The 13,159-nt window shown below is 43.0% G+C and overlaps 1 pseudogene; it reads left to right on the top strand.

Annotated features, from left to right (window-relative positions):
• Positions 1 to 406: 406 nt before the first annotated feature.
• Positions 407 to 1,368, top strand: LOC148971468 (uncharacterized; annotated as a pseudogene).
• Positions 1,369 to 13,159: the final 11,791 nt, after the last annotated feature.

Below are 13,159 nucleotides of genomic sequence, written 5' to 3'. Positions count from 1 at the left end.
AAATCTTAGTTTTTCTTTTTTTTTTTTTTTTTTTCTCAGAGCAAGTCTATGGAGCAAATCATCGCGCAAACAGTGTGCAGCACTAGTTTCTGTCTGATGTCCATTTTCACATGTTGTGTTTTCTTCTTCGCTGGGTATTGACACACGTGCTGTTCCCTATCGAGGGAACTCGCGATGCGTCACTGTTACGCTTTTGGGAACGCCTCCAGCTTGACTGCGTCTGAAGCATCTATGTCAACTAGTCCAATAGGAAACATGACCACCATGGGCGGATGACGTCATGACCAGGAAATGATAAAAGAGCACCCGGTGCAAACCGGCATTAGCTTCTGTTGCCTCAGCAAGCGATCTGTGTCTCTGTCTGTCTTATTTACTGTTGTCTGTGATTATTATTGGAAACGGAATTATGGCGAAACAAATGTTCAGGCTTTGTGCTTTTCCCTGCCTGCGCTATTTAACGGGTGGGGATACTCACGAGCTTTGTGTCATTTGTTTGGGAGTGGAGCATGCGGTGTCAGCCTTCGAGGTGGCTGACTGCCAACACTGCGAGAATCTCTCGCTCCGCATGCTTCGCTCCCGCCTGGCGCTGTTTGATGAGAGCGGCCAGGCTCACGATCCTCAGGGTGCAGGAGCCGCGTCTGCCGAGGCAGCGCGGAGAATGCATTCCTGGGGATCGCAAAAGGATCTTTCAGAGGGGTTGGAGACGGGTCCTGTGGCCTTATCGCCTTCCTTTTCTGAAGGATCCAGTGCTCTCGCTCCGGTGTCAGAAGCCCGCGCTGCGGTTCCTTCTGCCCGGGGAGAGAGCCCGATGCTTCAGTGCTCTAGCTCTGAGGAGGTAGATGTACTGAGCATCGACAGTTTAAGCAGACACACGGGAGAAAAAGACTCGCCATCTGTTTCTCCCACATATGATGAGTTGGTGGAAGTGATTACTAGAGCGGTTGAAAAATTACATATTGATTGGCCAGCTGTAAGAGAGGACGCGCGTCCTAAAAGCAAACTCGACGAGCGTTTTCTTTCATCTAGTGTTTTACTTCCACCACGAGGCCTTCCATTCTTTCCCGATTTACATAATGAGATATCAAGAACATGGAATAAGCCGTACTCTGCACGTATTTTCAGCCCTCAAGTTCATATTTATTCGGGTATAAGGGGGCTGAAAGAGTACGGCTATGAGGCGATGCCCCGGGCTGAACAGACGCTCGCGAGCTATCTGTCACCCGGTTCGGTATCGTCTCTGAAGGCCTCAGCTTTGCCCACTAAACCATTAAAAACAACATCTACGTTAGTGGGCAAAGCTTATACGGCAGCAGGTCAGGCTGGTGCATGCCTCCATACAATGGCTGTATTACAGGCATACCAGGCTGAGCTGTTGGGGGATTTGGATAAAAGTGAGGGAGTTGGACCCGATGAAATTCGAGAACTTCGTCGGGCCACAGATTTGTCTCTCAGGGCTACTAAGGAGACCGCTACAACAATTGGGCGGTCTATGGCAGCCCTGGTGGCCACTGAGAGACATCTGTGGTTGAATTTGACTGATTTAAAGGACCGAGATCGTTCCTTCCTTTTAGATGCCCCGGTTAATCCTGATGGTCTCTTCGGCGACGCTGTTGATGAGGTCGTCGAGAGATTTCAGGAAGCTAAAAAACAGTCCGAGGCATTTAAAAAATGTCTCCCTCGCCGTGTCTAACCCCCTGGGGCTGCTGGGCGTGAGCAGCCCCAGCCGTCAAGCTCATCATATCGTGCGCAACAAAAAGAGAGTGTTGCGTCTCGTGCACCTCCGCAAAAACACTGGAGGCAGACGAAACACTCTCAGCCAAAGCCTTCGAAGTCGAAGCCGGATCTGAGGACCGTTCTTCAGGCTAAGAAGGCTTCGGCACAAAAGAAAAGGTCCTGACGCCACGGGTGTCAGACCAGTGAGGACGGCCCCAACCAAAGTGAACCGGTGTACACCTCAGTATACGGTGCCCGGTTCATTTCGGGGTCCTCAGGGGACAATTCTGCCCACCCCGCCACCCTTGGTGCTTCGGGGCGCAGTGGTCGCCAGAGAACGTCTGGCGCAGCGTCGACTAGACGTTGCGTCGGACGGGAACCTTCTGAGGGGGGTTCAAAAACAGTCAGTCCGGTTGGTTTCTGCCGTTATGTTCCAGGCCCCCGGGCTGGGTGTTTTAAATACATCAGAGGCCAGCCTCGAGAGGCTGGTTCCCCTAGTAGAATTTCTGACAGAATGGAGGAATCTGCCAAATATTTCTTGTTGGGTCCTGCAGATGATAGAGAGAGGATACAGAATCCAGTTCGGTTCTCGTCCTCCACGTTTCAACGGGGTGCTGCCCACGTTGGTACACCCCAAGCAGGCTCTGGTGATGGAGCAAGAAGTGAAAGCTTTATTAGCAAAAGAAGCTATAGAGCAGGTGTATCCACCTGACAGGGAATCGGGTTTTTACAGCCGCTATTTCATTGTTCCAAAAAAGGATGGAGGGTTGCGTCCAATTTTAGATCTTCGTCTATTGAATCGTTCAGTTCAGAAACTCAAGTTCAAGATGCTGACACTCAAGCAGATTGTGACTCAAATCAGATCCGAGGACTGGTTCGTCACGATAGATTTGAAAGACGCGTACTTCCATATCTCCATCCTCCCTCAGCACAGGAGGTTCCTGAGGTTTTCTTTCGGGGGCAAAGTATACCAATATCGGGTACTTCCATTCGGTCTAGCTTTATCACCCCGCACGTTCACAAAGTGCGTAGATGCAGCTCTGGCCCCGCTCAGGCTGCAGGGCATACGCATTCTGAACTACATAGACGACTGGCTGATTCTAGCAGAGTCAGAACAGTTAGCGGTTCGGCACCGAGGTGTCGTTCTCGCACATATGCAGAAATTGGGGTTGAGCCAAGAAGAGTGTGCTTTCTCCAGTACAGAGAACCACTTTTCTTGGTGTGGTATGGGATTCAGTCACGATGCGAGCCACGCTGTCGCCCGCTCGTGTAGCTGCTATCCTTTCCGCCACAAAGGAGCTAAAGCTAGGCCAGTCACGCACTGTGAAACAGTTCGAGAGACTGTTAGGTCTCTTGGCAGCACCGTCCAACGTGATACCTTTTGGCCTGTTGTACATGAGACCTCTGCAGTGGTGGCTCAGGACCAGAGGGTTCTCCCCGAGCGGGAACCCACTTCGTATGATCAAGATCACACGGCGGTGTCTCCACGCCTTGATTATATGGAGGAAACACTGGTTCCTGTCCCAGGGTCCGGTGTTGGGAGCTCTTTGCCATCTAGTGGCTATCTCGACAGATGCTTCCCTCACTGGCTGGGGAGCAGTAATGGAAGGCCGTTCAGCTCAGGGTCTGTGGAGGAGTCATCATCTCTCCTGGCACATAAATTGCCTGGAGATGATGGCTGTCTTCAAGGCTTTGAGATATTTCCTCCCAGATCTGAGGGGCCATCATGTGCTTGTCCGGACAGACAACACATCGGTGGTCTCTTATTTAAATCGACAGGGGGGTCTGCGTTCGCGTCCACTGTGCAAACTGGCGCACCAGATCCTCCTGTGGTCCCTAGGGAAATTGCTCTCACTGAGGGCAGTATATATTCCAGGGGCCCAGAATGTAGGAGCAGACACACTGTCGAGGCAGAGGCTGAGGCCGGGGGAATGGAGGCTCTACCCCGAGGTGGTGGAGCAGATTTGGAGGGTGTATGGCCAGGCGGAAGTGGATCTGTTTGCATCTCAGCACACGACGCACTGTCCTCTTTGGTTCTCCCTCACTCAACCAGCCCCCCTGGGGCTGAATGCTATGGTTCAGGCATGGCCGAGGCTGCGTCTGTATGCCTTTTCTGTATGCCTATATGCCAGGATGGGATAAGTCTATTGCTAGTAGCACCACGCTGGCCAAGTCGTATTTGGTTTGCGGACCTCATTCATCTTCTCGACAGGCCTCCCCTGGAGTTGCCCATCAGGAGAGACCTTCTGTCGCAGGCAGGGGGCACGATATTTCACCGCCAGCCAGAGATTTGGAAACTATGGGTGTGGCCTCTGAGGGGGCCCAACTCATGAGTAGTGGTCTGTCAGCGGAAGTAGCTGAGACCATTTTAAGCTCCAGAGCTCCGGCTACGAGGAAACTTTACGCACTTTAATGGAAAGTGTTTACTTCCTGGTGTCGCCAACGCCAGTGGGACCCGGTTAATTGTTCAGTCAACACAGTTCTCGAGTTTCTACAAGAGTGTTTCTCGACAGGTCTATGTCCTTCCACGCTCAAGGTTTACGTGGCAGCCATTGCGGCTTTCCACGCCCTAGTAGGGGGTACTTCCCTCGGTCGAGACCCCTTGATTACACGTTTCCTCCGTGGCACACTGAGGCTGAGGCCTGCAACTCGTACTAGGGTGCCGGCTTGGGATCTGGCTACTGTTCTTGAAGGCTTATCTGGGGTTCTCTTTGAGCCCCTGGATTCGGTTTCAGAGAAATTTCTCACTTTTAAAACAGTGTTTCTGTTAGCTATTTCATCCCTTAAGTGAGTCGGTGACCTTCAGGCCCTTTCGGTTTCCCCTACATGCCTTGAATTTGCACCAGGGATGGTCAAGGCATTCTTATACCCTAAACAAGGCTATGTGCCTAACTTGTGGCCTGATGCTTGAGAGAGGCAGGGTTACAGTATTACAGTATGTACTTTTAGTTTCTACCTTTTTTCTCATTACTGTAATACTACAGACTATTGAAGCAAACTGCTAATTTTCCATTATTATGTTCTAAAATGTAAATATATCAAATGAAAGAATGTCACTCTTTTCTTTGAAGAAAATATTACTTTGTATGAAGTCACAGAAATTGTTGAAACTGTAAAGATGAAAAGTTTGTATTTTCTGTATTGGTGTTTGATGCTAGTGTTTTTCCTCTCAGTGTGTTCTGAGTAGACTGTGGCCCTCATTTATCAAAAGTGCGTACACCAAATTTCCAGCGTACACTTGGCGTACACTCAAAACCACGGTGACTTTGAGATTTATCAATATGGACGTTGGCGTACGGCACGCTCAAATCCTACACCAGCTCAGGAGGTGGTGTACGCACGTTTTGAGTTAGTGAGGAAATGCGCAGAAAAATCCTAACACCACAAAACGCACTGACAAACTAAAAGATGATATATTATGACCCACTGTAAAAAATAAAATGAACAAACAAAAAAAATAACTTTATTACAAAAAACAACAAAATTATAAACTTCAGTGTTTATTTTTGACTTCAATGTTTAATTTGTGTGACTTTACCAAAGCATCTGATTTGTAAGCATATGTATTCCTTCAGTTGCGAGAATGTGGACCCTGCCGTTTTAGGATTAGCTATCCCCGGCAGGTGCGCACAGACTCGGTTCGGTAATGAAAGGCTTTCAATGACCAAAAAATAATTCAGACTGACAAAATAATAAAATTTAAATGATAATAATAATACAAATAATAATAACGACATCCTTCTTCTAAATAACAATAAGCATCATTAATACAAATCTTAATAAGAAGAATATTACAAATTGTCATGCAATTATTAATGTGAATGAATGGTACTTTACTTCACATCATCATCATATCATCATCATCATCATCATCATCATCACTATTATACATGTGACGTGATTTAAAATTGAATGCTCATTTCAAAAGACGTGCTGTAAAATAATGCATTATGATAGGTCATTTCGGCTCCACGTCGGAAAAGTTTCTCTTCTTTGCCGTCTTCCGTGTGTCCATGGCGTAAAATTAGGACGTGGGGCAGCGGAGACTTGAATATTTAGGGGCGTGTTATACAATGACGATCGTTTTCGGCCGCGGGATTTATCAAGGGCAGGCATTGCGTACACCTGGATTTTAAAGGTACGCACAGCTTCATAAATCAGGCGGTGAGAGGAGTGTAAGCATAATCTTACACCAAAATATATGCCTGTTTCTACGCAACAATGATAAATGAGGGCCAGTGTGTGTTATCTCAGTGAGGGTTGTGTGTTGTGCACACTGAGCCTGTTTTGAGCCGTGTGTTAAGAGTTGTGCTCAGGTGACTGTTCGTAGTGCAGACTGTAGTTAGAGTTTTGCACATTTAGCTCCAGTTGTGCTCACTGTCGTTTAGCAATCGAAAAAAAACTATAACGTCTTTTAGTTTTTCAAAAGATTTGAACTAGCGTGTTTGAAGAGTGCGCATGTGCGAACGTGTTCTACTATGTAAGAACGAGCCAAATATTGAGTCTGGTAATAAAGCAAAACAACTGAGAACAATTAGAAATAGTCCTCAGATGACATGTCTGTAATTTATATAAAACAAATCTAGCGTTAATTGGATCTTAAACAGTTTCATTAAAAGTAGTTAATACTCCACCACGTGCGAAACCAACGTGGTTGAACGATACTTTGCGACAGTGGGTTTCGGGAAACAGGGGTGTCGTGACTAGCTAGTTGATTTTTCCAACGATGCATTGTACTATGGTAGTGAAACAGTGAACTATGTCGTTGTACGGGAAATGCACCCCAGTTCAGCCTGACGTATTAAAATCATGTGGTGTGAACAAGGCTTTAGCCGTGGATAATGTTGCCTTTAAAATGCATAATTCCCAGTCAAAGAACATAAATGTCTCAGAGTACGTCACATTTTGTCATCTCAAAATTACAGTAATACCACATGGCATGAATGCAGCATATTGCCTTGAGTATTTGACACCAGAATCATCTGACATGATAATGTATTTGTCAATCTTTTTCTTCCTCTGTTAGGATGCAGCTGACAAGGACTCATACAAACTCTATGAGAATCAACTGCGTTGATCAAGAAAGTCCTCAGCTAAACCCATCTAGAGTAAGGAACGATTTGGAAGGATGTTTGGTGAACTGACTAACCTCAGGCCTTCTGTGTCCTTTTTTTCAGACTGATTTATGCCCTGCCCTGGAGTAACCAACTGTATGAAAAACAATTAAAATTTTATTCAGCAGCTATTGTTTAGCCTGAGAAAAGGTGAGCTGGTACCTAAAATGTAATACTGATGTGAACTCATGAGTCTAAACAAACCATATAGCTTTGGTGCTTCTGAGATTCTGGTCATATGCTTAGCAATACTCTAATTTGTTAAAACAAACTAATTTTCTTTTTTTTATGTTTCATGAGGAAAATGATTTTAGGGCATGGAAAATTCACGTTTTGTTGTATTTCAAATGAAAATTTGGAATTGAATTGAAATAAAACAGAACATTATATAAATGTAGATTTATTTGCTTTTTTTCTAAAAAATAAATCAATTGACATAATTTTAACTTAGTAGACTGAACTTAAATATACTATGTGTAATACTAATATAGTAATTGATATTACAAAACATTTTAAGTTAAATGAACGCGGAAATTTTAAGTTACCATTTCTTAATTTTTTTAAGTAACGCACTGGACACTTTTGCATAGCCTACATCAACTTTACTCAAAAAACACATGAATTTGCATTTCAGAATGACCACAGAAATGAAAGAGAGCAAGATGTGGAGGAACCCCCAAAATTATCTACAGCTACAAGTACTGGAAGTCCAAAAATATGTTTAAAGTTTAACTGTCCATGTATTTATTACAGAAAATTGTAGGACAGAAAACAGTAGTATTCGCCCTTAACATGTCTAGAATACAACAGAATACAAAACATTCCAACAATCAAATCAATCCTTTGGTAGTATTGTGAGTATTGACAGAACGCATTAGGCAGATGAATGAACAGTGAATGCACTGTAGTCATGCTCTAGGGAAAGAGTGTTTGTTCGATTGATGGGTCAATTACCATTACACTCTAAGGCATCATTAGTCGCAATTCTCGGCAATTTTGCCTGTAACAGCATCCTCTTGGGCCATTCGTTAAGATAAACCAATCAGCTTCCAGCTCCACATATGATTTTAATCCATTCCTTCTCCAAATACAAACCAAAGCTGAAAATATTATCCTGATGGTTGATATTAAATGCATCTGTTCTTGGATATCATTGAATAGGACTTCGGTATAAGTGAAGGTATATAACTGTGGCGTAACATTTACATAACAGTTCACAAAAACTTATTTTTTTCAGTGTGTGAGTGTATTACCAACACAAATCCACAGCACTTTAAACATGTCTGCTATAGTTCAAACCAGCTGGAAAGCATTCAATGTTTCAGATTCATTTATCTGAGTGTGTATGTGAGGGAGACGTGGTAAAAGCAGGTGGGCTGTGACCGATGACCGACCAGAAGACAAATGCTTTTAGCAGGAGGGCTGCTGACATTTATGTTTCATGTGGTAATGGACGATGACCCTCGGGGGTCAAGGGTCAACCTTGCGGAGTCATTCCAGCACAGTGGACAGCAGCTGAAACTTGAGCCAATCAAAACAGAGTGTGCCGCCAGCATGCACAGCACCGAGCCAATGAGAACAACATTGAGCCAACAAAACAACATATTAAGAGTTCAGATGCAAAAGCTGCTTAATGCCACCTCTGTCAAAAATGAGTAATAATAGTGAGCAAATGCTCTCTGGATATACTATACGTTTATCAAATACTTTCGCTTCAAATTCACTGAATCCAACTTTAGCCCATTCATAAATACCCAACGCATTCTCATCCTTTAACGTCATATAGAATATTATATGCAAAAACGGCGCTATACTCACATGGCACCCGTTATCGTTAATATAACACGCGCTGTGAGGGCTAAGTTTAGGTGTGGGGTAGGGTCTGCGTGTCATATTCAAGCTAAAGAATTTATGACGTCTTGGGTTTGTGTGTTATATTAACGATAAAGGGTGCCATGTGCGTAGTATAGCGCCGTTTTTGCATATAGCGTTCTATATGACGTTAAAGGATGAGAACGGGCTGAAATACCGGTTAGTTTGGCAGAAACCGCTAATAGCACTTCACTTTGCAAAATCCTTCCAAAGTCCACGGAAACCAATCAGAAGACGCAAATCGAATCATATAAGCTGTGTCCCAATGTGAAGGCTGCATCCTCCGAAGGCCGCATTTGAAGGACGCTTGGCCGTATTTGAAGGCCGATTGCGTCACATCCGCGCTATGAAGGCTGTCCCGATTCAAAGGCTGCACCCTCCGAAGGGCGCATTTGAAAGCCGATTGCGTCACCTCAGCGCGATGAAGGCTGTCCCAATTCAGTTATGCATCCTCTGAAGGCCGTATTCGAAGGCTGGTTGCGTCATCGCGGCGCGACGAAGGCTACCCTGATTCAAAAGCGACGGCCAAATGCACCCTTCATTTCGCCGAAAAAGAGAGGATACATAAATGCATCCTACCCGATCCTACGCGGCCTATCCTACCCCATAAGTCATTGCGCTGGTGACGACAGCATTTTTTTGGGCGGCTGAGAGTTCGGTGGCGGACGGCAAATTCACATTTAAACATAGGCTAAAAGTATTGTTTTCATTAATCAAATAGCCAGAGAACAGTGTTAACAGCCAAAAGATTTTTCTTCATCTTCTTTTTCATCAACTCATTCGTCACCATTGTGTGGCTTTATTTGTCTTGTGGAAACGCGAAAAAGAAAAAATACATTTATGTACATTATTATTCATAATTTATTATTTAACACAACTTTAAATGTGTTAAATGAAATAAAATTCATGGCTCTGGACATTGTTTATTTTTGTATTGGCATCTGAGTGTTTGCAAGGTTGATACATTTAAACTATAGGATTGCCTGCTTTAGTGTAGTTTAATGTAAAACAATGCGTAGTGTTGCTGTCCTGTGAGGGGGGAAAGTAACGTTAGGCTACTTCACATTTACGTGAATAGCCTATGAAGTAGGCTGTGAAGTTCATTCCCCCTATTTTGAAAATTAAAGTAGGCTAACAAAATGTTGGTCTATTGTCACAATATTAAATTCTTTGTTAACTAGCTGCGTCCCCCCATATGAAAGTGCACATCTGAAGCGCTTGGACCGGTCCACGGAGAATTGTTCTTGTCGCAACTGTGACCGACAGGCAGCTGCCGATGACGAGCGTTACCTTGCACTGTACTTTTTATGTTCAACTGGTTTTAAATATTCAAATATGGTTGACAAGCTGATATACCTATTCACCATGGTCCATTTCTGTATGCAATAAAAAGCACTATGAAATCACATCAAGGTAGCCTGTGAATTAGGATACATTGTGCAAACCACAGTAATACTAGCCGGTAATACTAACGGTAATCACCAGATGAAGAAGGGTTGACCCTCAGTCTCCACAGTAAATAAAATATTAATTTAATTTTATTTTATTGTATTCGCATTTATGAGAAATAAACAATGCTATATACGGACTTGAGTGCTCTGAAAGCGGCACTAAAAGATACATAAAAACTTTCACACAGACATCAAACAGAAAGCTTTTAATAAATAAGAGGTAAATAGGCCACCTATAGCTAGCCTATAAATTAACGAAACTCAGCATAAAAGGTAGGCCTACTCACCTCACATATGTCTACTTTTAAACAGAACAATTCAAAACGAAAGAAATAAGACTCTCTGCTTAAGTAATTTATTATACAATTCTGGCTATAGGCTAATAGCCTACATATTGCCCCAATATACAATTCTGGCTATAATAGTGTATATATATATATTCCTGCTCCCATGTCCTCCAGCAATATATATATACACACTACACAGTATATATATATATATATATATATATATATATATATTAAAAAAATGACAATATAGCCAATTCTGTCTCCATAGCTGTTTACTCAATTTTATTAAATGAATGATCAGGGTGGCAGCTGTACTCTCGCACTGCTGTTTGGCGCCAGGAGCGGTAATAGGGAACATTAAATTTGTACATAAAAGAGAATTCATGGCTCTGGACATTTGATTATTTTTGTAAGGGTCTCTAGTTTAATGACAGCATGTATTCATCATGGTCCATTTCTGTAGACAATAAAAACAAAATCGCCGACAAAATAGCCTTCAAAATTGCATCAAGGTGCTATTAACATTTGAATTTAGCGTATATACGTGCCAATGTTTTTTTTATCATTATTAATATTTTTAAGCTATTTCATTACATTATTTAAGTAAGTTAACAACCGATAAATTTGAACAGTTTAGAGTGTAATCTGGCTATTCAGGACGCAGCCTCTAGCTACGCAGTAAACCAGCTCTGGCCAACTGTACATATCAAAATATTTTTTGGGGAATTGAAATTATGTGATTTAAAAAAAAAAAAATATATATATATATATATATATATATATATATATATTGCCCCTCATTTAAAGACATGAAAATATAAACATAAAATATAAAAATAGCTTATAAAACAAACAAAAAAAATGACAATAGCCAAATTCTGTCTCCATAGCTGTTTACTTGATTTTATTAAATGAATGATCAGGGTGGTGGCTGTACTCTCGCACTGTTGCTTGGCGCCAGGAGCGGTAATAGGGAACACCTGGTTGCGCAATTATCCCACGAAGGGTACACTCGGAGTGTCCTTCGAAGGTTGGGTAGGCTGGGTCCTTCGAAGGACGCAGCCTTCACATTGGGACACAGCTATAGTTTCAAGATGACTGACGAGTGCCTATCAGTGATGCGCGGGTCAATGTATAAACAACCCGCAACCGACCGACGTTTTCAACTACCCGCCCGCAACTCGGACCGCAAAAAAAAAAAACATTGTACTCGACCCGCTTCCTGACCGCATTTTTTTAAAGTAGTAAATGCTCATCGGAGCGTTATTGGGCCATATAGACGTGTAACAACACAGCATCGCAAGAAGACGTCCCAGATAGCAAACTGACATTGAATCAACGTGGAAACGACGTCTCTCATGACATTGAAACAACGTTGATTTGCTCATCGAATTAACGTTGAACCAACGTCAGACGCGGCATTCTTCAAAGCTAAATGAAATCGAAAATTGGTTTGCTTTCATAACGTTGAAACAACGCGTTGATTTCAAGTTGATTTTCCGTTAGTTTTGAAAGAATGACGCGTCTGACGTTGGTTCAACGTTAATTCGATGAGCAAAACAATGTCAAATCAACGTTGTTTCAATGTCAAATTTCCACGTTGATTCAATGTCAGTTTGCTATTTGGGGTAGGCCTACACATAACAAAGGCAAAGCCAGCACTTTGGTCATCATCTTTCATTATTTCAGCAAATGTCTCCCACACTTTTACTCTTTCTATTTGTGTGTTTGCGGAGCTTCCACTCCCCAGTCTTCACCTTTTCTCTTGTCGCCTCCATCTCTCTGCAGACTGTAGTGATCATCGTAGACACGGCCGGTTCGTGAACGAATCGTTCTTTTGAACCGGTTCTTTTTAGTGAACCGGTCGAACCAGTACACTCGAACTGAATCGTTCTAGCGTCTTGCGTCAGTGCTGATCCACAAGTTACTAAAGTTACTCACTTTCAGACATGCCTGACAGTCGCCTCCGAATCGAAATAAATCAATATCCTGAATTATATTTTACTCCAGTAACTCCAACAGTTCACTGAACCGAGACATGTTGCTGCCACTGTTGAGAGAAGTGATCAGCACGAGCAGCTGATACTGCGTATACCGAACGCACAGGCACAGCGGTTCTCGAATCACTAGTATAGAACCGAGAACTGTTTAGACTGAGCTCGTGTGTTATCTTTGTGCCAGTTATTCAGCCAATAATGTGTAGGGCTGTATATTTCATCAAAAACTGTGTCTAGTACTATATACAAATGTTTAATTGGCATCTTTTTTTCAAACGACCCGACCGACCGCGACCCGAATATCATTAAAAACATTTTTGGATGACCCGTAACTGCGGGTAACCGCGGGTGACCGCAGGCACCCGCTCATTTCGGATCAACCCGCGCATCACTGGTGCCTATGACCCGGCTTTCAATTGTCGAGCTGCAAGTTTTTATCATGTTTTGTCTATCATTACAGTGGCAATGACAGGATTTCATGAGTAGCAAGTAAACACAACTTGTGCTGCTGTAATCTGACAGAAATCTTACAACTCCCCCCTACTGTGTATATCAGTTTCTTCATTGTTTTATTTTTAATTCTGCTTTAATCATTTTCATTGTTTTTCAATGTTTCATATTTAGTGATTTTGCAACTGTTTGTCTTGTTGTCAAAAGAGATGGACTTCAGTTTTTTGCAAAAAAGCATGCATGGACTTACTGTAAGATAAGTTTTGTTTGAT

Source organism: Pimephales promelas, chromosome 17 (assembly GCF_988280905.1).
Source record: "Pimephales promelas chromosome 17, fPimPro1.hap1.1, whole genome shotgun sequence".
NCBI lineage: Eukaryota > Metazoa > Chordata > Actinopteri > Cypriniformes > Leuciscidae > Pimephales > Pimephales promelas.
This window is presented reverse-complemented; position numbering and strand designations above follow the sequence as displayed.